Source organism: Parasteatoda tepidariorum, chromosome 1 (assembly GCF_982258835.1).
Source record: "Parasteatoda tepidariorum strain Cologne lab strain chromosome 1, Ptep-v5.0, whole genome shotgun sequence".
NCBI classification, from domain to species: Eukaryota; Metazoa; Arthropoda; class Arachnida; order Araneae; family Theridiidae; genus Parasteatoda; species Parasteatoda tepidariorum.
Genome location: NC_141755.1, coordinates 22,173,844 through 22,199,057, shown reverse-complemented (window position 1 = coordinate 22,199,057; position 25,214 = coordinate 22,173,844). Strand labels below are relative to the sequence as shown.

General features: G+C 28.7%; 2 long non-coding RNA genes across 2 annotated transcripts; both read left to right on the top strand.

The window, feature by feature from the left end:
- Window positions 1-1,107: 1,107 nt before the first annotated feature.
- Window positions 1,108-4,182, top strand: LOC147816309 (uncharacterized). Its single transcript, XR_015432777.1, has 2 exons — window positions 1,108-1,685; window positions 3,575-4,182. It is a non-coding gene; the product is annotated as an uncharacterized LOC147816309 (long non-coding RNA).
- A 3,637-nt stretch (window positions 4,183-7,819) lies between these two features.
- LOC147816308 (uncharacterized) lies at window positions 7,820-13,431 on the top strand. Its single transcript, XR_015432762.1, has 3 exons — window positions 7,820-8,191; window positions 11,058-11,207; window positions 13,191-13,431. It is a non-coding gene; the product is annotated as an uncharacterized LOC147816308 (long non-coding RNA).
- The last annotated feature ends 11,783 nt before the right edge of the window (window positions 13,432-25,214 follow it).

Sequence of the window (25,214 nt, the reverse complement as noted above, 5' to 3'; positions counted from 1 at the left end):
ACTAAATTCAGTATATTATAAAATTTACTACTTTAACAAATTTCTTAAGGTAGCAATCAAAGCAAAACATAATTTCAAGTATATAAATATTTCAAATTAGAATTCTGAAATAATTTGTCAAATAAAGTGAATCGGGTATTATGAGTATTTTACATATATCCTAACATTTTGCAATTAATATTCTCAAAACTTACGTGATGTGCAATCTAAATATACTCATAATACAAGATAAATCAATTTAATGAGAAATTCTCAATTAAAAATTTGTATCGTTTATTAATAAATAATACAAATTTAGTAAATAAGCATTTTTTAAATACTTTAGTAAACAAAAATGAAATATGTCTCTCAGACATTCAGGGTTGTCTCTGAGACATCTAAAAGAATATCCTTGGGATATCCAAAAACTAAATAGAACAGACATCTAAACGATGTGAGAGAGATATCAATGTTTAACTTAGGACATCCCTTGGATGACTGTGGTAGGTCAAAGATATCTGTCGGATGTCTCTTGGATATGCAACAACAAGGACTTGGACAAAGTTTTTCTGCAACAGTGGAAAAGATAAAAATAATTGTCTGTAAACAAATTAGCCAAGTTAAAACAATTAGAAAATTAATGATCTGCTACTTTTAGCTCAGTTTAAACCATTACATTCTAGAATGTTTAACGTTCAATACAAACAATATTGTTTCCGTATTAAAATTTCATGTCTAAAATATTGTAAAACAAAGAATTAAACATTTTTATTTAAATTTCTTGGGGCACTGTCCCGCCAAGTGCAATCACCAAATAGATTTTAAACTTGTAACTTTTTTAAACAAAAATATGTATATGTTTGCCTGGGGTTGTACCTTTCGAGTTTGTCCTATTCTGTAATGTTTCTTTTAGTTTAATAAATATTTATTAAATAATTATTATGATAATTAGTCTAATAAATAATTATTGTTTAATAAAGTTTTTAAATAAATTTCTATTACATATAATCTGAGACTAAAAATTTAATTAAGCAATAAAAAAATAAGTGTTATGCATACTGACTTTTAAATGTAATGTAAATATATTTGGGGGGAGGGACAATATATATATTACAATGTTATATAAATTTGTAAATATGTGAATTGTTAAAGAATTCTCCGAAATGGTATTTTCAACCATAAATTGATGAATTTGAATTCTTATTGTATCTTTTTATATTGATGTACTTATACGAATTTTAAAATAAGCATTTGTTTATTTAATATTTTTCGGCACTCTTTTTGTTGATTTGCCACATAGCGAGTAGTTATTTTCTGGTATAATAAAAGAAGTTAAAAGGTTTTGCAATTTGATTTTATTTTTAAATATCTGAGAGTTTACTTGGGAGTGCTTATGAGCTAAATTCTTTTAGTTGATCTTCTTCCCTCTGTGTTATTTTTTGTGTGACACTAACGAAATTTTTTTTACGCTGGTATCGATACCGAAATTTATCATTTAATTTCATTGTAAAGGATATTTCAATTTCTTAAAATCATTTTCAAATTAAATAATTAAAGTTTCAAATAAATATTCAATGTTAAATAGTTTTAAATGTGTTTTTTTTTTTTCATTTCAAAATCTAATTTCTTTTCTTTTTAAATTTCAGTATATATAGCTTTTCATCTTCAAGAAAATCTACTATTTTTAAAATAAGCAATGGACGAAAGTAAGCAATTGTTTATTTCACACTTTTTTTGTTGATAGCTTGCCACATAGTGAATATTTATTTTCAGGTCTAATAAAAGGGGTTAAAGAGTTTTGTAGTTTGAATATTTTTTTTTTTTTTTTTTTAAACATATGATAGTTTGCTTGAGAGTGTTTATGAGCTAAACTCTTTTGTTAATCTCCTTCCCACTATGTTACTTTTTGCTTTTCGTGTGGCTCTACCAAGATTTTTTAATGCAAGTATTGATACTGCAATTTACTCATTGAATTTCATTGTAAAAGATATTAAAAATTTTTAAAAACATTTTCAAATTGCATAATTTAAGTTTAAAATAAATATTCATTGTTTAAGAATTTTAAATTTGGTTTTTCCATTGTAAATTTAATTTTCCTTTACAATTTCAGATATAGCTCTTCATCTTCAAGAAATTTTAATTAAAATTCATGTTTGAAATATTGTACAACGATGAATTAAACATTTTTATTTAAATATAGACTGATTTTTATTTGAATGTTTTTGATGCATCATTATTTATATTAATTTGTAAATGATTAAAAAATAAACAATAATATGGTCTATTCAAAATGGTGATTATGGTGAATGTAGAGCTTTGATTAAATTGTATTTTTTAAATAAATTCCTATTAGAAATAATCTAATGCTGTAAAAATTTGTTAAACTATAAGAAAAAAGATATTTGACAAATGTTGGGTATGCATACTGACTTTTAAAGAATGCTATGTCAAAATATTTGGGGGAAGGGGCGAACTATATTTAATATATATTTACAACTTTGAAATATGTGAATTGTTAGAGAATTCTCCTTCTATATGATTTTTTTCATCCATGAATTGATGATTTTAAATTCTCATAGTATCTTTTTACATTGATGTTCTTTTACATTAATCAAATTTTAAAATAAGCAATGGAAAAAATTAGCAATTGTTTATTTAACACTTTTCGCCACTTTTTTTGTTGGCTTGTCACAAAAGAGTTTTGCAGTTTGAATTTTTTTTCATTGCAACGATAAAGATAAAAATAAATTTTTTGTAAACAAATTTGCCATGTTTAAATAATTATTAATTAATCAATTACTTTTTAGTTAAAACCATTGCATTTTAGAATGTTTGAAATTTTATTCACAAGTTGAACACTGTTGTTACATTTTTTGAATTTCCTGTTTAATATATTGTAAAATGGTGAGTTAAATATCTTTATTTTCATTTCATGAATTAGACAGATGATTTTGATATATGATTAATTATATTAATTTATAAATGATAGCAAATAGTTAAAAAATAAGCAACAATATGGTCTATTCAAAGTATGTTAACGTTAAATGAAGAACAGTGCTTAAAAGGTGTTAAAATTTTTATTTATGAAGTTCTTAAAAAAAATGTGAACATTTCCCAATAGCTCTATGAACTTATACAATGTACAAAAATATTTTAACAGTTAAGTGTCATTGTACTTAATCTTTAAAAAAAATTAAAAAGTATTGAATTTGATATATTTTTGTATCTGTATATATACTTGAATATTCACTTCAATTGAAAAGAGCTTAAGCGTTTTGACCTATAATTTCTTCTTTTTTAAAAAAATAATAATTAAGAAAAAATAAAATTATTATTTGAAGGCCGTTATAAGTGAAATAATTTTCTATTCTTGATTGGTGATACTGAGATTTTTTGGTGCAGGTATTGTTACGGAAATCTACCCATTAAATTGTAAACATTTTCAAATAAAATGATTTAAGTTTTAAAGAAGTATTCAATGCTTAATAGTTTTAAATTTACTTTAACTAATTTAATGTTTTCAATATAAAGTAATATAGAGGTTTAAGTTTAGTGTTTTCAATGTAAAGTTAACTTTTTTCTCTTATAATTTTAGCTTCGTCTGCAGGATAAACAAGCTTATCTACCAGGAAGGAGCCATTCATTTTTGAGCTTGGGTGCTGTACAATGCAAATGGAAATTAATTTCTGGTAGAAAACTAGGAGCAATATGTTCGATCCTGACAGAAAACAAAACGACTGGAGGCTCTCTTTAAATCTGCCGGAGCTGAAAGTTTGAAGAAAGGTGCATCCCTGTGCGATTCGTTTGTGTGATATGCAAAAATGCTGCTGACCAATTTATAAAATCTTTCAGTAAAGCAAAGATTTTCAGTTTATTGTTCTGAAATATAGTTCAGTAGCACAAAAACAAAAAATTGAATTGAAGAAAAACTTTAAACTGTATGAAATGACTGTAAAGTTTTGAAATTTTTTTTAATTTAAAAATAATAATAATTAAAATGATAACACATGGTCCTACTGTTGCTTTTAGAAAAATTTTTTATTTTATTTAATTACAAATACGTGTTCTTAACTTATATTTTAACAAAAGAATATTGATAAGCTTATATTAAACAATGATGGTAAGAATGTATTGCTTTTATAGTTTAGTGAAGTTATATTTATATTGTGTTTTGTTTTAAAATAAAATAATTAAGTAGTGAAATGTTTGTCATGATTTGATTTGATTTATTTTTTTATTCTTAACTACTGCATTGTGTAATTTATTCTAGTCATTATAGTTATGTTTAAGTATTATGAAAATTCGAGAAATTTTGAAGATATCAGAAGCAATTTTATTTTAACATCATTGTTAAACATTAACTCTAACTTATGAGCAATTATACTACTAGCATTGTATTTATTAACTTAATTTTGCAGTTCAAATTCGAGATAAGAAGTGTATATAGATTTTTATGATTTTATAGATTTTTGCAAAGATTTAAATTAATGTAATTGTAAAATAATGATAATAGTAAAAATTTCTTAGGCTTAATATTTAAAATTTAGCAGAACATTTATTTACATTATTGTAAAAACAGAAAATTTAAATCAACTTAAAGAAGAATCTTGTTTAAATTTTTATACATAAAATTCTTTGCAAAAGCAACTTTTTTAAATGCATAATATATGTTTTTTTAAGGCTAATTCTTCATAACGCATACTATATAATCAGAGAAAAACGATTTTGATCACTAATACTAAAGGCAACTTTTAAAAGATAATGTAAAAAAATTTATTATTTTTTCGTCTCATTCTTGTATGCAATTATATGTTTGTGCAAATTTAATTTAGATAACATGATATTTACTGACAGTTTTGAAATTAAAATGTTATGTTAATTTTTTGCAAAGATTGTTAGTTTAATAGAACATAACACCTTTAAATAATTATCGAATTGATGAAAATTCCTGAAGTTATTCTAACATTATTAAAAAAAAATATTAGCAATTTTCGTGATATTAGTTGCTTTCCTGGTTTCATTCCCTGGAAAAATTTCTACCTTGCGTTTGAGTTTTGTTTTTAGGTGTTTTGCTAAATAAAATTTCAAATACTAAAAGAATAAAGTTACGTAAGTATTTCTCCATTTAGCAATTCCAGTGAAAAAAGAAGGGGAAAAAATGCGTGTAAATTTGTTGAAGTAAGTAATTTGAATATTTTTAAATTTTTTTCTTTATTGTGCCAATTATTACAAGACATGTCCACTTAAAAATTGAACAATTGTAAGGGGAAAAAATTTTAAGTTTAAATTTCCACTCAGTTCAAATGTAAATATATAACTTTATAATTATATAGTGTGGTTTTTATTATATAATTTCAGAATATAAATAATGAATGATAATTGTGAAACCATTTTAAAAAATATATATATTACAAACTAACAAATTAAACTAAGATTTTAATAAAATAAACCCAGTTTTTTTAAAAAGAAAATTAAGAGTACATTTTAAAATTAAAGACTTGAAAATTATTAATGATATAAAATTTGTCAGAAAACCCATTGTATGTATAAAAGAAAAAAATATCAATAAAAGTTGCTATAAAATATTTCCTAATTTAAATATTCGAAAAAATCAGCTGAACATAAGATATACTTTGGAGTAAGGAGGAGAAAAATGGAAGGTAGCAGAATTCGCTAATATAATTTTATTTAGTATTTCTGTATTGCTAAGTAAATAATGCATGGAATGACATAAAACTACTGTTCTATGTTTTACTGCTTCACAACAATACAGAAAATTAAGTAAAATTGTATCGTCGAATTATTCTACTACCATCCATATTTTCCTCTTGCTTACTCCAAAAAAATAAAAAGCAGAATAATATCAGAAAATACAAAATCTAATATTATATAGCATCAAAACTAACGCAAAAGAATATTATGGCGAACGCTAGATAATATTAGTTTGCATTGAATCTAATATTATAAAAGGCTGAGCAAATAGCGACCTTTTATATCTTTCTAATATTACAGGTTGTGTAATATAATGTTAGATTTTGCCGCTTTTCTGATATTATCTAATGTTATGTGCTACTTGGGTACTGCGACCGTGAATTTAATACAGTCTCAAGATCAACACTCAAAAGTACGGTGAGCTTAATACAGCTCTCCCGACTTTTCACAAAACAGCAATTAATCAACTAGTGGTATCCATTCATCGAATTCTATCGCAGCTTTAATTCTGGTGGGAGAGTACTGTAGTGTGTCTACCACTACAAAAATACAATTCCAATTCACTAGAATATAAGGCACATTAACTCGATTCTATGTTGAGGTACCTTTTCATAGATGAAGGTTGACATTATCGATAACTACTATCCCCTCAAACTGTTTAGTTTTAAAAAATAATTCATACCTTCTGAACTTTTTCTTGATTTGTTATACCTTTATGTTTATTTAGTTTAATTATTTTAATTTACTTCCATGGTTTTGAAAATTATTTTATTAAATGAGGATTACGACTAGTTAGCATCTCAGTTTTTTTTTTTTTTAAATTATGCATGGATGGGTGGTCTAATGTAAACAATAACAAGCGTCCTTAAACCGGAAGAAATTTAGAAAATTTCCGGTGTATCCCTCCGCTTATGTTATGACTACGAGGCGATGTGAGAACAAGCCTAATATTCTATGCAGTTTTGTTATTATAATTTGGGTTCAAATCTAAACATAATTGTACCATTCATAAGAGCTTTCAGAAATGTATTGATTCTCAGAGGTCGTAAGACCTAAAAAAATTTTGGAAAGTTAATATCTCATTGTGAATAATTCTTTAGGTTTGCCATGTTTTGTATTTTATCCCTTATTTGGTTACATTTGAATAAAATGTCGCCAAAAATATCTTTAAAAATATCTTTTTAAGTTAGCCTAATTAGAAAATATTCTAATGATTATAATATTAATATGATAATGCTGAAGTTTAAAGGCTAAAAGAAAGAACTCGGTACACGTGAAATGCTGCAAAAGATATGATGCAATAATATGATGGCGCGTTTTTGAAATCTGCGGCGAAAAATATATCGGAAGCAGTAACCCGGAAGTCTTGAAAGAGCAATTTTACCACTAGCGCCACCACCCTTAGCATTACACGATCACCCATCCATAGTGTAAAAATGCTTCGAAATTTTGTGGTAACCAAAATGGAATAAAATGATTGCATACTACCTTAAAAATGATTTATTTTATGTATGTGAAGTTTTTTAGTTTCTTTTTAAGCATTATGGCATGCTATAGGTCTTAAAATATTTTTATGCCTGGGGGCCCTACATGCTATTAAGACGGCCCTGCTGCTGCTGTTTGATAATTTTTTTAAATTCTTTTTTTTCTCAATTATTTAATTTTGTTATGCATTAAGTTGGTGAGTTTATTTTTCAAAATGGGTAACCTGTGATCCTTTCAGCGATCAAATTTTTTTTAAATTATTATTTTTTTTTCCTTTTTCAAAAATTTGATACTTTTTTAATAAGATGTTATGTCATGCGAATTTGAGTAATCTCTTTTTGACACGTAATTTCACACCATTGGATGTTTTTTTTTATTATTTTGATGTCAGTTGTTAAGAATTTTTTCTGTCCTTTCTACCCAAGTAGCACAGGGATATTGTAACAGCTTTAGTTTACATCGACCGACATTGTCAATATTGGCGAAAATCGAAATTGTGTGTACGATATTGTACGATTCCCGTCGATTTCACTATAAAAATATGTTTGTAAAACTTATCATTTAAAACTTTATTGTGTCCTTAAATCAAAATTAATCATTTAAAAGACAAAAAATTACGTCAAATTGTTATAATTCCAAAAAATAAGTTTAAAATATAAATTTAGAGATATCCGAACAACCCCGGACAATATTTGATATCAATATTGCAATCGTGTTTTTGTCACGACATCGATTTTTTCTCTAAATACTGAAATCTACGATCTATACCACTCGGAACCGTAACCATAACCCGTTAAGATGCTGTTTATCATTTACCGCTACCACCTGCGATCTATTTATCTTTTGTCTACTTATATTTAAATCTAATTTCGTCTCATAAAATTTATACCTTAGCTCATAATGTAAATGGAATGAAAATTATTCCGATTTAGCGAGCCCGAAAACTCAAACCAGCTGAAGATGAAGGGGAATTAATGCACCTTGTTGAAATGAACGAATTCTCTGATCTTGGCAGGTATGTGCTGTTTTTAATATATATAATTAAATTATATATTGCAAGAATTACATTGATTTCCACCTTTATCTTGTCCAGGCTGCTTAACTATTTAATTATATCACGTTATTCAATTCTCATATTCACAAACAGTGGCGTAATTTTATAGTATGTTTGGAGATGTTAAGCCTTCTGACATGCTTATGTTTATATTTTTCACACCTGCCAAATTGTACGTTTGATGAAAAATATTTTTTAATACTTGAACTAATTAAAAATTTAAGAGCTAAGTGAGCTAACAAATGGATCATATTTGCATATTTTTTAATTATTAATTTGTCATGGTAGATTGAAATGTTTTTTTTTTTCGAAATTTTAAATTGAAGATTTAGTATGTCTACTAGATTGATTTAATATGTATACTGAAGATTTAATAAGATATCTAATGTTGCTGCTAGTAAGAAGTTTTTTTCTCAACCGTACAAGTTTGCAGTATATATATATTTATTTATATATATATATGTGTGTGTGTGTTTAATTATTATTTAATATTATGCTTACTGTATCTAATTAATATATAATGTTTAAATTACAAAAAAAAAGAATTGAATCATGAAAATTTTATATGTCTACATCTTACTTACCGAACCAAGTAGCTCATTAATCAAGTAATTCATAATTTCAGAAGGGGTTTTAACTTACATAAACTGAAGTTTGTTAACTATTAAATTATATCACATTATTCAATTCTGATATTCCCAAAGATCTTGTTTACTTTTATTGGTTCTGTGCACTATAACAATTTATCTGCTTTTCTCGGACTAAAAAAGACGAACTTGTTCAACGTTCCTCCCATATGCTCCTGCCAAAGAATAGGGTATTTCTCCTGATACTATTCTTTGGGTACATATATGTATTTATTAGGGTACATATAGGGTATCAGTACACCTAGAAAGTCATGGATTTCTATATTGAACAAAATTTGTCATGATCTAACTATTATTTTTTTAAAAATTGCAGATTTAGGTAACTGAAAAATCTTAATTTTAAAAATGGAATCCCCCTAATTTCATAGTGTTCTGAATATCTGAATTTGTAACAAAATATCCAATCTTAATCGTATTTTATTAAAATATAAAATGTTTCAATTGTGTTCTTTAAAATAATTAAGGAAAGAACATCCTTTCTAGAGCGAATAATCTTTTAAACTTCAGTGATTTCAGAATCTTATTAATTATTTTATTTGTTTAATTTTTTTTTATTATAATGAATTTAAAATTCTTGTTTAGGCATTTTATGTTACACTTACTTTTAAGAAGAAAAAAAGCAGCTTTAAAAAGCTATATAAAAGTTATTTACTTTTGTATATTTTTCAGCTATTTAAATGCTTCAACTCTTTCTTTACTCAATTTTTAAGTTTAATATCAATAAATGAGAAGGTTTAGAGCCCCGTGGCAGATTTGCAGAGACACGGCAACATTTTCACTGAACATTACAAAGTTCTTGCAGAAAGATTTTTCTTTTGAAAAGTAAAAAAAAAAATAAAAATTACCTTTTTTTATTTTTTGACAGAAATTTACTAGTTATATTTGAATCATGCATTTGAATAATAACTTTTTGGCGTGTTCAATATACGCCAATAGTAGCGTAAATTGATGGGTTTTTTTCTGTTGTATTTTCGTCAGTTATTGATGTTGATTTTCAAGTGGATTTTAAATATCCCGATAAGCAACCTGAAAAATTCGAATCTTGTATTTGGGTATTTACTTTTTAGGTCAATAATTCTGTCGAATTTTATCAGTTATTGCTATTGATTTCTCCATAGTTTTTAAATCTGATATTTATTATACGATATTTTTATACAACAGCCTAATCAAGAAACGAAACACTCATTTGAGGTGACCAATTCGTGTGAATTTGTTGTCAATCTTTTTTTTTCGCCGAGTACTACTGCGGATTTAATAATTTGCAATTTTTTTTTACTGGGATGACAAAAGGCGAAGGAAATAATTTCTATATCCCCCTGCCTCCCAACAAAATGCGAAAATGTTGCATGTAATGTTATAATAAAAATTATACGCTCAATTTAAAAAAAGTTATACATAGTTTTTTTTGTTTTTTTTTTTTAAACACAGTGCTTTTGTTATTTTAAATTAGTAACATAACTGTTTATTATTGTGAAAAGTATCTTGCAGAAAGATATTAGTGCTAGAGAGTTTTGTCGCAGATAGCTCGAAAAAGTTCTGCTTCTAGGATTCAGAGTATAACAGCTTTGGTTATACCTATCATTTCAATTAATGTTTTTATAATGCTTTTTTGAATTTATTGTAGTGTTTTTGTCGGATAAAATAGTAACTTCGATAACTCATGACAACTTTTTGGAGTTATTGATGGAAAGTCAGGGTTTTAAAATCTAAAATGTCGCAGATACCATGTACATATCAAAATGAAAAGCAATCCATAGCTGAATATGTCCCAACTTTGCAACATATTTTAACTTATGTGATTCTTAAGTCAAATATGACTGTGATAAGTGTTTTAATGGTATGGGTATTTCTCCGCACACTATTTATACATAGAATTCTTGATAATTGGATTCGTTAACATACAATCTGATATTGCAATGTTCAATATATTTATGCACAGGCCATTGCTTTGGAAGCTTCTCATATACAAAGTAAAGAACTAATGCAATAACTCTTTGAGAATAAAGTGACTGAAATAAGAAATAATATATTATAAAAATGAAAAATGTAGATAATTCCTTTCTTCAGCAATCCTATGCCCGTTTTACTTGTGTGGTCTTAATTGATGATAAAATATGAGGTACATTTTGTAATGGTTATTAAAACATTATATTTTTATATATATCTTTTTTTTCTTTCAGATATGTTATTTTGAAACCATCTGTAAAGAAGGCTATTTATGTTCTTTTACTTCAGCACCATCTTGGAATTGGCGATGATGTATTGTAAATTAAAATGAAAAAGGAAACAGTGTTTTGAAAGCCTCTCAGCTGTTACAAACGCCATCTTAGGTAATTTTATAGACTTAGAATTTTAAAATTTGTAATTAGACTTTACTTTTTCATGAGTCATTATCTTGCACTAAAATGGATCAGTTATTCCTTAAATTAACTACCCTGGTCCTTCCTGTTTTATTTTGCTTAGTTTGTATTCTGAACTCTAATACATTTACAGCATTGTATGTTTCAAAGTTCAAAAGTTAGCTGCTCTTAAGGTTTTGTAATGTTTTTCATGGCATCTTTTCTCAACCATGGCATCTTCTTCTAGTTATCAGGGTTTGTTGATTTAGATCAGCTTGATTTATTACATGATTTAAATCAAATGATTTTTTTTTAGAAAAAAAAGCATTGATTTTGAAAGTTAAAATACAGTGTTTTTAAATTATTGATGCTTTTATTATTTTTTTTTCTAGTTTTAAAACTTATTTTAAATAAATTGCTGCATTAATTAATTTTAGTTATTCAAATTGCTTTCTTTCTTGGTGTGTGTTAAATTCCAACACATTTGAAATTGCATTTTTAAAATTTTTTTTGATTCTTGAGATTGATTGATGGCATTAAATGTACAAATTAAAGTACACATTTAATGCTGTCTTAATATAGACTTCCATAGCTGTAGAGAGTAATTAATAAACATGAATTTTTTCAAAAAAAAATGCAAATAATGTTAATTAAAATTCTACCTTTTGATTAAAAAAGCATGGAATTAAAATCTACATTATATTTTATTAGTGGAAAATGTTTATTTCTAAAGCTATAGTAGAAAGATGGGTTATATTAGAAAGAAATTACCCTAATATGTCAAAAATAGAAGGAAAGAAAAGGGGGCTGATGAATTCAGATGTTTTTTTCCTGATATAGTGTCATTCTTCCCTTTCAAAGTCTATTTGAAGCAGCAAAGTTATTAACTGGTAATTTTTTCTCATAATATGTTTATAGTATCTTTGACATAATCAGATTTTCTATAAAGAAATTTTGTGAAAAAAAATTCCAATAAGTACATAGATTTTTTAAAAAAAATTTTTAGCTTAGCTTATCTATTTTGATATAAGATTAAAAATTTATTACCACTTAGCAGTACCTTTACAAAATACTTCACTATATCTAAATCAGCACTGTGGTAACCTCATGTTAGATGTGGAATTTGTATTGACTAGCCGGGTTCTAATCTCAGCCGATACTGGGATTGGAACCCGGATCACCTCATTGAAAGGTGACCAAATATTTTTTAAAAATTATTCAAGGAAAAACTTTTTTCCGTCTATCATATTATAAAATACATAGCTGCTAACCCTTCTGCATTTTGCAGAAGCTTTCTGCATTTTTACTTATTTTAGCTATTTTTTCCTCTTTTATGCGCAGAAGATAAGATCTTCTGCATTTTACCCATCTGCCTGATAGCTAGTATTTTCTTTAAGTCAGACGTCGCTGTTCCTCTTGTAACAGCGTTTGGCAAGGCCGTAACTACATTTTTAATCGAATATTGTACCATCAAGTAGCTGGTCGAAAGTTTTTTTAAAAAATATTTCCTTTTTTGTTTTAAAAAAAGATGAGTATTGCTTTTTTTTGCTCATAATAAGTGGATTTATAAATAAATAATTTATCAAAATAGTTAAAATCCGCTTCTTTTATAAATTTATTGGTAATTAGTATGTGCTTGCGAATCTTCTGCATTTTTAGGCATTTCTTCTGCATTTTTTTTTTGTCTATCTTCTGCATTTTTATAACTAGAGGTTGGCAGCTATGAAAATATAATATTTTCCATTTGTTATTAACTTACTCGTCAAGGGCCCCCATATAAAAATAGGCCCGGTGCTCCTGGAAACATAAAAACTGCTCTGATTCTATACAAAAGAATTGTCAACCTAGGGCTGTTAGTAGTACTTGCATTGTGCTCATGTCTACTTTAGTTCGTGTAATTTTTCAATATAACTATTTGTCTTTTAATTTAAAAGTATTAAAATTTACCACAGTTTATGTCTTATTTTTTTTCAGCTGCTACCTTCAGACTGTTCAAAGAGACTAGCTGCTACCTTCAGACTGTTCAAAGAGACTAGCTGCTACCTTCAGACTGTTTAAAGAAACTTGCTGACTAGAAAAAGCTGAAAAATTTGGTGAAGTTCTTGCCACCGCCAATGGACGGGAAGGCAGGAAGACTAAGTTTGCGCCTCAACTGCCACAGTTTTGTTTTAGAAACGATTGTATTAAAGAATACAATAAATTATAGAAATTAGTATATTATTCTTTACTGTTTAATAAAAATTATATTTCATTTACACATTTGACAACCGTTCAAGCCCTAATAAATATTTTGGCAACACTTTAATGGATAAAGGCTATAAGTAAATTAGATCGCAGCTTATTGTACCATGCTTGCCCTTTTTTAAGTCAGAAATCTGAGGAAGTGACTCCTGTTATTTTATTATGACAATATCAGTGTAAATATTGCTTTTTTTTTTTTTTTTTTTTTTTAATCAGTTTTTTTAAAATCGAACCTGATGCTGTGAAGATAAGGAGTTTTGTTTTCCATAGATACTATTTTAGTAAAATACAGATTATATAATACTAAAACGTCACAACAAAAAAGTTAATCGCTTTAAATTAAACATATTGTAATTTTAATCTACATAGTAAAATATAGATGCTTTAAAAATTATTGCACAAATCACTTAAAATATTAAAATAATTTCACAATATAAATGGCTGCTTGTACCCTGAAAAAGCGAAGAAATATCTTAACAAAACTATTTACTTTCTAGCTTATTTTCTAGAATAATAGTAAAATATACCTGCCTACCCAAACTTATTAAATATTAATAATCAAAAGATTCTACAAGCTTTGGTAATAACAAATAATTTAATTTTAAACAAGCTAGAACGGTTTTGTTCGGTTTTTCCAGGGTACAAACAGGCATGAATATTTCAAAAACTAATTTTTATTTTCTCAAATAACGTAATTTTGGCGATTGTCTGCATTCCACAGCATTCGTTTTTTGAATATCGTGTTGACGATGTCGGTTGACATAGTACAACGTTTGTAAATGCAGAGAGATGTCGATCGACGTTCCCCAACGTTTCTACAATACCGTACAATATTGGTTTGCAATATTGAATATACGACATAAAAGGGGTCCATTTTTATATAGTACAATATTTCGCTACGATATTGTACAATGTTCAAAGCTACGTTTTTACGATATCGTTTTTGTGAATTGTGCTACTTGGGTATGAGGTTTTTCAAATCGTGCTGTTTTTTATACTATGTTATGACACATGAATTTTAAATTGGAGAATTTCAAATTGATTCACCGTTAATTTACTCGGTTTTATAATCGTTTTTTCATTCAAGTGATTGACAAAGTCCCGCTAATTTTTTTCCCATAGTTTTTAAAATCTCCATATTTTAATTAATACGATATTTATTATGTGACATATATTTCAGTAACAGCTATTTGTTAATGATTTATTTGAAAAATCGTTCTTGGTCCTCTTTGATTTCATCGTGATTTCTTATAGTTTTATTTACAGTGTTTAGCCTAGGCCAGGGATGGCGAACCAATGGCACGCGTGCCATTTATGGCACGCGACACAATATTTTGGGCACTCCACCGATCACAATTATTGTTGCACTAAGAATTGTTATTACACAAATGTTATTACGCTACGAAGCATACGTAACAATTAAATTAAAATTCACAAAAACAAACAAAATAATAAACAATTATTAATAAAAAAATTAAATATTAATACTAAAAAAACAATTAATAACAGTAAAAAACAAGCTAACAATAAATAACTAGCAAAAAAAATCAACAGTCCTGCTTAAACTAACATCTTACAACCTAATATAAGTTATTGGTAATCTAATCTGCAACTACAGAAGTCACACTGATGTTACTTTAAGTTGAATTACGTATATAACTGAGACATTGCAAAATGTATTTTTTTTTTCAATGTAAATAAAGAGTTTTAAGTTGATAGTATTTAGTAATATTATTTTCTCAATAATCACGAAGCCAAAATTATTTGACGGCACGTCTATGACTTTATTAAGCAATTTTTTAGAGAAAATGGCACGATGGTGTATAAAGGTTCGCCACCCCTGGCCTAGGCGCTCAGGCGAATTTTTATAATTTTTACAGCTCGTGGTTTTTTAATACGATTATTACTTGCCTTTTTCACCTTAAAGATAACTTTTTTTACACACTCGATTCAGGGCGATTACGTTGAAAATAATGTTTTCCGACAGTTTTTGCATTCATTTAATTTCATATTAATACGGTGTTATATTTTTGATTAATGCGATGTTGTAACGACAATTTGTTAATGATTTATTCAAAAATCACTTTTAGCGGTTCTATCATGATTCCACTTCATATTTCCAATTTTGATACTTTTAATACGATATTATTATTTTTCATTTCATTAATCACTTTTTTCCTCATCTCTATTGTAAAAATACTTTCCTTTTTCAATAATAGTTAGTTAACATTTTTTTCAGTTCTTCACATTGTATTTAAAAACACATTGTTTTTTTACTCCTGAAGCGAAGCACATCTCAATAAATGTGTATTGACTTTACATGATAACAACAATATTTTTGTTGTATACTTTCACTGCTTCTTTAATATAATACTCTAAGGTCTAAGCTATAGCAGCTAAAGTCAAACATGCAACTTTTTTTTTAGTTTGGAAAAATTTGAAAATACTTATTATGTAATTTAAAAAAAAAAAAAAATCAATCGCAGTAAATTGAAGCAATAAACAGCTACAACAATAAATGTTTCTATAAATGTTTTTCCCTTTAAGTTGTATATTTTTAAGGTTATTAGGATGCTGCCTCAATATTAACACTGTGTTTAATTAAGTCACTATTTATCACTTTTAAAGAAAATTTAGTCACTTTTTTCACCACTTTTTCTTCTATGACCCGCGCTGAGCCCTGAATTTCAAATGCAGCAAAAAAAAATCCTGATGTTATTCAGATTTGTCAATCTAATTATTCTCATTTAATTTAAAAACAATTGAAATAAAAAATTCAACTATCTCAGATTATTAAATATAAGTGTAGGGACCATATAATAATTTACTCCTGACAAAAATGTTTAGCTTCAATCATGATGGTATTTACATTTAAGAATTAAATTTTTAGATCACTTATAAAAAAATACTGTATGAAGTAATAATTCATCAGGGGCAATTCATTAATTACATTTGTAATATGAATTACAAGTTTTCTTAGTTTGCTTAATTCGTTACATATCTTTAAAAATTTGGTATGATCAATAATAAAGAATTTTAAGGTGTAATCATATTCTGGAGAACCACAGAGCAGGGAATTTATAATAAGTCGCGGAAGAGGAATTAATTTGATTTACCTTTAAGTCCAATATTTTGGATTATGACAAATTTTGGCAGATATTTTTGGATGCTTGAATTTTGTTTAATTTTAATAAAATTACAAATTTTTTACGCCTTATTAATGTCTTTCTATTTATGAAATAATGGAAAAAACAATAGAAGATTGATTTCTTAGATTCGAAAATATTGTAACATGAATAAAATGTTTGTGCTGTGAATTTTATATTTTCTGCTCTCTATTTTATTTATTTATTATTTCATATGTTTAATTCCGTATTGTAATCCATAAAAAAGAAGAAAAATTTTCGATGGCAAGAAATTTTTTAAATATCTCTTGTTTGGTATAATAGTTAACTCATAGATGGCAGCATCAACGAAACTGTAGCCAGAGTGCAGTGATGAAACCTTTGTAGAAAGTTCTTTTTTTAAAATAGTTCGTAGAAAGTTTTTGTAAATTTTTTAATTCTTCTTCTTTTATTTTTGAAGTGTACCAATCAAAAAGTGGTAATATAGTTTTTGTTTTTAAATTTTACAAAACTTACCAATGTTTAATCTTAACTCCAATCATGTAGTTTTAAGAATTTAATGTTAAAAGATAACTTCATAATTACAATATTGATGCTACGGTTCTCTTACTTTAAGGCACGAACCCTGTTGAAATATTAAACACTGGCGCAAACCCTGTTAAAAAATTAAAATACAGCTGTTTACTTCTACGAGCATAAAATTTTTATCAATATACCGAATGTAACACAGTATATATTTCATGATAAAAACTGCATTGGCTTCAGAAAAATATGCAGATGGAAATAAAGGTCAACGTGTTTCGAGGGCTTAAAAATAGGTGCCCGTTCTCAACACTCGCCAAGCGGGAATGCCTTTTGAATTGAATTTTTAAATGCTCAAAACTTGTCTACATTTACTATCTTCATATTTTTGTAAATCAATGAAGTTTTTATCCTATCGCTTCAGTTCATTGGGATTATTCATTTAGCAACGCAATCAGTGCCGTAACTTCACCCCTCGGGGCCCTGGGGCAAAAGTTTTTGGCGGGGGCCCTTTCACAAACTTTCAGTACTCCATCTGTAACCGTCATTTTAGCTATTTATGTATTATGTTAGCGAATATATTTATGAAAACAAGTTATTTGTTCGCTTATAAATAGGATTACAAAACATTGTAAATTCTCCACACGCTAAAATAATAGCCCACTGTGCAGCTCTAGTGCGACGTAAATTAACAACAACAACCACACGCTAAAATACGAAATTTCAGCGAAATCGATTAATCCTGAGAAATTAAATTTAAAAAAAATCTTACTTATAAAGCTTGATTTCTCAGAAACTAATCAACCAATTTCGTTTAAATTTGTGTTTTCCATGTGGAATTAGATACTTTAAAATGATAAAAAAAAAAAAAAAAAAAAAAAAAACTCTATGCCTTACGATTTAAAAGTTTTCAGACTATTATTGTCCCGAAGTGGACTAATCGTTAAGACACGGGCATCACTGGCTGCGATCAGTGTGCGGGTGGGTGACTACTTGGATCAGTCTGCGTAGGGACCGAGGGTGTGCGGTATTGGCCCTCGTTAAACTATTCTACCATAAAGTGCTCAACTTCACGTGCAGGTCGCCGGGCTACCGAGGCGGGGGTGCCATCCCCTCTGCAGAGGATCGAACCTCAAGGGATGTTTCCCAGACCGTCGCCAATAGCCTATTGTGCAGCACTAGTGCGACGTAAATGATCAACATCAGACTATTATTAAATAAAAAATAGTAAATATTTACTAAAAGTTATTTTTTGCATCTTTAGATAAAACAATTTTATAATCGTGTGCAAAATTTTTTTCAATTCCCTCTCGATCTGCAGTGAAATACAAAAAAATAAAATTAACATTTGGGGGTCCAAACTTTGGATAGCTCACCCGACCTAACTATTGGGACCATATTCCCCAGATTACAGCTACCTCCTGTATTACGGGGGTTAGAAAATCGAATCTGTTGAACAAAAGTTATGTTTATTCAGAGAAAGTATGTTTTTCTGTCTGATTGCGTAATTTAAAATAAAATATCGTGCACTAATTAATTTGCTTATAAGTCATACCCTCAAATTATTGAGAACGTGAAGATCCGATCATTAAATCAAAAGTTTTTCAGGGTGGTACTTTTTTGGTTCACTGTACGTCAGTTACCAATTTACGACATCTCACAGAGGAAATACGACTAGGGGGAAAAAAGCTATTCATGTTGTCTACTATTGTCCCCCCATGTCCATAGTAAAGGCTACTGTAATCATAAAATACCAATTTTATAAACCTGTTGAATCCGGTTACTATATCGTAAGGAAGGTCTTTTCAAGACAAAACCATTATAAAAATGAAAGTTATTTTTAAGTTTCAAATCTAAAGGTTTTTGATCGCGTTATGGAAACTGAAGGAAATTAAAGACTTTTTTTTCTATCGGCACATATACCCACATTTTAAAAAGTCTTAATTTTAAAAATATTCAGAAATGTTTTCTCTATATACATAGATTAACAAAAACAAAGTTGCCTTACTCCAATATGGACAGGTCCCTAGAAAATATAGCTATATTTTGTAAAGAATTCGTTCTTGAATATTTGGCCTATGTATTCATGATGCCATGTAATCATATGTGACAAAATTATGACAAAGAGTAATAGTTTGTTTTTTATGAAAGAAAAATGAGAAGTCAAAGCATATTTGCTAATTAAAAAAAAAATTCTTTTTAATGGTTAGTCATGGCAATGAATTTTAATTGCTACGGATTTCTAAGCTGATGTTCATAGCTTTTTTATGAAATTAAATGCGTTCTTTTATTAAATTAATTATGATTTTTTTTAATATAAAATAAAGATTGCATTTCATTTTTTAATGAAAACAAAGTTGTTAAAAGCCCTGAAAATTCGAAGTTCCAATTTAAAAAATTTAAATGTCTTTATAATTTAAAAAACATAAAATAACAACAAAATCCATGCACACAATAAACAGTAAAATTATCAATTAAAGTGCTAAACAAATTAAATTTTATGTACGAACAAAAAAAAAGCAATTTTTAAGTTACCATTCTTATGAAATAATTCTAACAGTATATAAATATAAAATTTAAACGATTAAATGAGTTAATGCAAATATTTACTTACCTCCTTATAAATAAATTTACATTTGTTTTCTTGTTTTCCAAAGAAAATTTTTATTAAGAATGGGAATTATTGATATCGCGATTTATGTTTGAAAAAAAGGAAGTTGCAAATAATTTTAATAACTCTTAATTAAAGTTAAAATTTAATTTCAAAAATTGAACAAAATAAAAGCTAGCAGAAAATTTATATCTGAATTAAAAATGACTAATTTAATTGACGCAATTAAATGAGCTAAAAACTGGAATTTAACTGGAACGTTTTACGTTTGTCTCAGAAAAAATCTCTTAACAAAATGACCTAAGTAAATGTCAACAAGAGTCATCCCCTTGGATCCCTTAAAAGCTTACATCTGTTTTCCTAGAACATCTAGATAATTGCTAGTGTATGACAACTTAAGGGACATATAGATGGTACTGCAAATATATGACATTTTATAAAAGCACAAAAGAGCCCAGGGTCATAAAAATGATTAAGGCAATTTAAAGAAGCAAAAGGTCATTTTTCCCATAGTGTAAAAGGAGATGGCTATTTTTTGAGGAGTCAGATAACTGTGGGTCAACTCTGCGGGTGGTATGAAGATTTTAACACCTTCATACCACCCACAGTCAAAAGATGCTTTAAAATATATCGATTAGTCTCAGTGTAGGATGCATTTTTCAGGATGCAAAACAGTGGTACTTATTTTAGTCTTCTAAACACCTGTTATGTTTTTTTTTAGGATAAACACTTCTTCTCTTTTCGTGTTTTAGTTTTAAATTTTTTTAATAAATTAAAAGTTGTAATATGTAGAAAAAAACTGAAGCAAAACCAAACTATTTTTCTTGTGGGGGGGGGGATTTCTATTTCAATTTGGAAAATAGCTAGTAAATTGGAAAAAAAGTAGTTTCTTTTTCTAAAATTCTGAATTCTATTTTACTTTATTGTAGCGAATGTCAAATTTTCAAAAGGGCTGGGGCATGTTATCTTCCATCTCGATTAAATTTCAGAGGAAAATAAAGTTTTCGATTTGGAAAATAGTTTTAAAGTCGAAAATAGGAGTTAAATATAAATTTTACTTGACTTTGTTCCTTTGAATGTCTGAATTTCAGAAGGGGTGAAGTATATTATTCACCCCCTCACTTTAATTTAAGAGGAAAATAAAATTTTCTTTTTGGAAAATAGCTTCAAAGTTGTTGTTTTTTTTTTTTTAAATAATTTTTCTAGACTTTAATGTCTAAATTTCAGAAGATACAAAACACATTTTAGCCCCCTTTACTTTATATCAGAAGAAAATAAAGTTTTCTATCCCCTTACTATAATTTAAGAGAAAAATGAAGTTTTCTATTTGGAAAATATCGCCGAAGTTATGAAACAAAACAATATTTTTTCTTCTAAAATTTCCAACTTTACTTGATTTTATTCTATTAATGTTTAAATTTCAAAAGATGAGAAGCAAATTCCAACCCCTCCCTCACTTTTATTTTAGAAGAAAACCAAGTTTTCTATTTGGAAAATAGATTCAAAGATGACATTTTTTTTAGTTTCCAATTTTTGTTATTTTTGAGCACTTTAAAATTTCAGAAGGGGCGAAATACTATGTTCACCCCCTCATTACTACTTCGGAAGAAAATAGAGTGAAAATTGGAAATAAAATATTTTTTCCACTTTTACTTTACTTTTCCAAAAGTTAAAAAACACATTAATCGCCCATAACAAAATAAAGTTTTCTGCTTGATGTATATTTTCAAAGCTGAGAAAGAATAACTTTTTTTTGTCCTTCTCTAAAATTACCTATTTTACTAGACTTCGTCTTGGCGAATAACTAAATATCAGAAGAGGCAAAGCACATAAATGTTAGAGGAATATAAAGTTTTCTATTTCAAAAATAGCTTCAAAATTGAGAATGAAATTTTTTTTTTTGAATTACCGATTTTACTTCATTTTTGTGAGAGTGTAAATTTCAGGAGGGGAGAAACGCATCGTTCACCCCATCACTTAAATTTTAGAGGGGCCCTCTGCCTCCCCCTGGTTGGCACGCCACTGGATCTGACGCTAGATAGTAGAGGAAACAACTAAGTAAACCATATACAGAAAGTGTTAACAATCAACCACAGGCAGTTGTGGCCTTTACCCTTCTCTGCAAAGCGTGTTTGTTCTTTTGAGAAAGGGAAATAATTCGCGAAAAGATGTTTTACCGTTTTTTACCCTTTTTTTATGTTATAGTAGGTACACAATAACAAAAAAGAAAATTTTCATCAACTCTATCTTAACACAATTTCTTTCTTACATACATATAATTAGAGTACTTTATTTTGAAAAAACATGATGTGGTCTCTTCATATGGGGCCCCCTTGACCGTCGGGGCCCCGGGGCGGTGCCCCGACTGCCCCGGCGTAGTTACGGCCCTGAACGCAATATATTAAATTACTTCAAGCGATATTAAAGCAAGTTTTAAGTAAAAATATGGCATATGCTCTTAGATTGAAATAATCACAACTTTCTAAAAAAATAAATGCAGTATATATAATATAAAATAGAAAACTATTAATGGGAAAAAGCAAAAGTCTTCCTCAGGACACATCTTTTGCTATAATTTAATGCGATATTTCTGAATAAAGAATAATTATCCTAAGATAAAAATTATTCTTTTTAATACATATGTATATATATTTCTACTAGACTAAAATTTAAAAAAAAAAAAAGTCTCAAAAAATACCGTTTTCAATTGAAATTTCAAAAATAGAATGAGGCAATAGAATGTCGCCTAGCCTCAGGAATCTAAGTTAAATAGTTACAAGCACAATTATTTCAAACAAGTTAACTTCTTCGTTCTACTAAAAAATCTTTGAATACCTAATTTTATTTATAGATTCTAAAATTTATTCTTGATAAACTGCTGTTTGTAGAAAATGCAACACCATGAAGGAATCATCAGAATCAAATGAAATTCGCAGCAAATGTCAATTATAGGATATTATGCAAATTAATAAAGTTTCAGAGCCATCGCGCGTGCGTGGAGCGCGCAGCGCCCTCTGAATTGATGCTGAAAGCGTATAAATAAAGTGCTGTAGCGGGACGTTGAAAATAGTCTATGATTATTTGTTAGTGGCAAACGTTTAGTGAGACCTGAGTATGCCTCCACGACGGAAGAATAAGAAATTCAAGCAACTTACGGAGTTTGAACGAGGGAGGATAATCGGCCTTCGAGAAGGAGGATTTTCCTATCGCGCAATAGCAGCTCGTATGCAGCGGAACAGTTCCACAGTGATGCGAGTTTGGAAGCAGTGGACCGACGAGCACCGAACAACTCGAAAAACAGGCACTGGACGACAGAAGGTGACGCCAGAGCGCGATGATCGACACCTGCTCCGCATGGCGGTGAATGATCGCACAGCTTCCTCCAGGCAGCTGGCAGCACATTGGTCTACTGCTACAGGTGTACAATTGTCGGCTTCGTCAATTCGTCGTCGTCTGCTGCGCCGTGGATTGCGTGCAAGGGTGCCATTATACAGGATTCCCCTCACGGCGGATCATCGACGGCTGCGTCGGCAGTGGGCTCTTGAGCACAGAGACTGGCGAGCTGATTGGCACCAAGTTGTCTTTTCAGATGAATCACGCTTCAATTTGTGGACCCATGATGGCCGTGTTCGTGTTAGACGTTATGCCGGTCAACGCTGCCTTCCTGAGTGTATTATTGAACGACATAGTGGTCGAACACCCGGAGTTATGGTCTGGGGTGCGATTTCGTATCATGGACGATCCAATTTGATACGAATTGAGGGTAATCTCAATAGCAACAGATACGTCCGTGAAGTGCTACAGCCCGAAGTCGTTCCTTTCCTTCAAGGCATCCCTGGAGCTATCTTTCAGCAGGATAATGCACGCCCACATGTTGCGCGGACTGTTAGAGACTTCTGTTCAGCACAACGCATGCAACTTCTTCCTTGGCCTGCTTATTCGCCGGATATGTCGCCTATTGAGCACGTGTGGGATATGGTTGGTCGGCGTCTCACTCGTGATCCGCGTCCTGCAGTTTCCAAAGACGAACTTTGGTTGCGCATACAAGCGATATGGAATTCTCTTCCTCAAGCAGATATTCAACATCTGTTTGACTCCATGCCACGTCGTATAGCAGCACTTATTGCAGCGCTTGGTGGCTGCACCAAATACTGATTTCGGACGCTTAATTTGTTTCTTTTGTTTTGAAAATTTCATCATTTATTTGTATCAGTACAAGTCGTTTCTGCATTAAATTTCATTTGATTCTGATGATTCTTTCATGGTGTTGCATTTTCTACAAACAGCAGTTTATATTTTAGAGTATACTTCAGGCGTACTTTTGATAAAAAAATTTTTTTTTGCACCATTTATTTAATTATTTGCTTAAAACTATTCAAACTATATGATTTAATGCATCCATAATATAGTAAACGGGGCTTCCAACGCTTATTCTTATCCTTGATGCCGTTATCAACTAATTAGTGGAATAAACTTAAACTAATTATAACAGATAAATTGTTTCTTGTTTTAGTTTTCATGCAATAAAAGATTTTGTTCAAACAGATTTTAATTGTGGGATTAAAGAAATTATTAAGAAGGCTCCTTTTTGAGCATTCTTATACCCTTATGACGAAATATAAGAAAAAATTTGTACTTATAAGTTCTGTAAAAAGTATGTTCTGTGAAAGTACTTTATAATAATTTTTTTAAAATCAAAATGCGTTAAAAACTGCATATTTTTTATTACCTATTTCAAGTTTACATACATTTTAAAATTGAAATATTTGAAAATGCTTTGCATAAAAGTTTTTTTTTTTTCAATATTGAATAAGGTCATAAAAAAGGTTGTCGGAAATTTGAAAATAATGAAAAATAATATAAAAGCAAAATTTTGATAATTATTCTTGGTTATATTATGATTTTTTTTAAAATAAAATATAAAGGTAAAACTTATATACAAATAAAACTATGCAAAATGCTTACACAACGTTTATTAGAAATTCAGTTTAGTATTAAAAGCTTCAAAACAGAGCTCAAGGCAACGTCCAAGCACCAAGATTTCCGTTTCGTTGCAATTTTTGGGTTGTTGCTGTTGATAAGTTTTAAGTTTTTTAGGCAACAAACAACAAACTGTGAAAAGAGCGCTCACAAAATGTTCCAAGGCATACTTGTATATTTTTCAGAAATATGGTCAACTAGGGCCATCTGTAATCCCAGATTTGACTGAACATTTAAACATCACAGAATAGCCGAAATGAAACCATGAACTGGAAAAAAGCGGGTTGCAGACTGAAAAAATGTATACCCGCGGAAATCACTTGATGCGCAAATTTTGCTACTTCTACCTTGCATGAAGAAATCGAGAGATACTCAATAAAAGGGTTAAGAACTATTAACTAAAATTACCTATTACAACTGTGAAGTGACTTGTAATAAAAAAATATCTTGATATATCCTGTTTTAGTAAAAAAAAAACAACTTAAATTTAGTGATTTTTGAGACGATGATTTTAAAAAT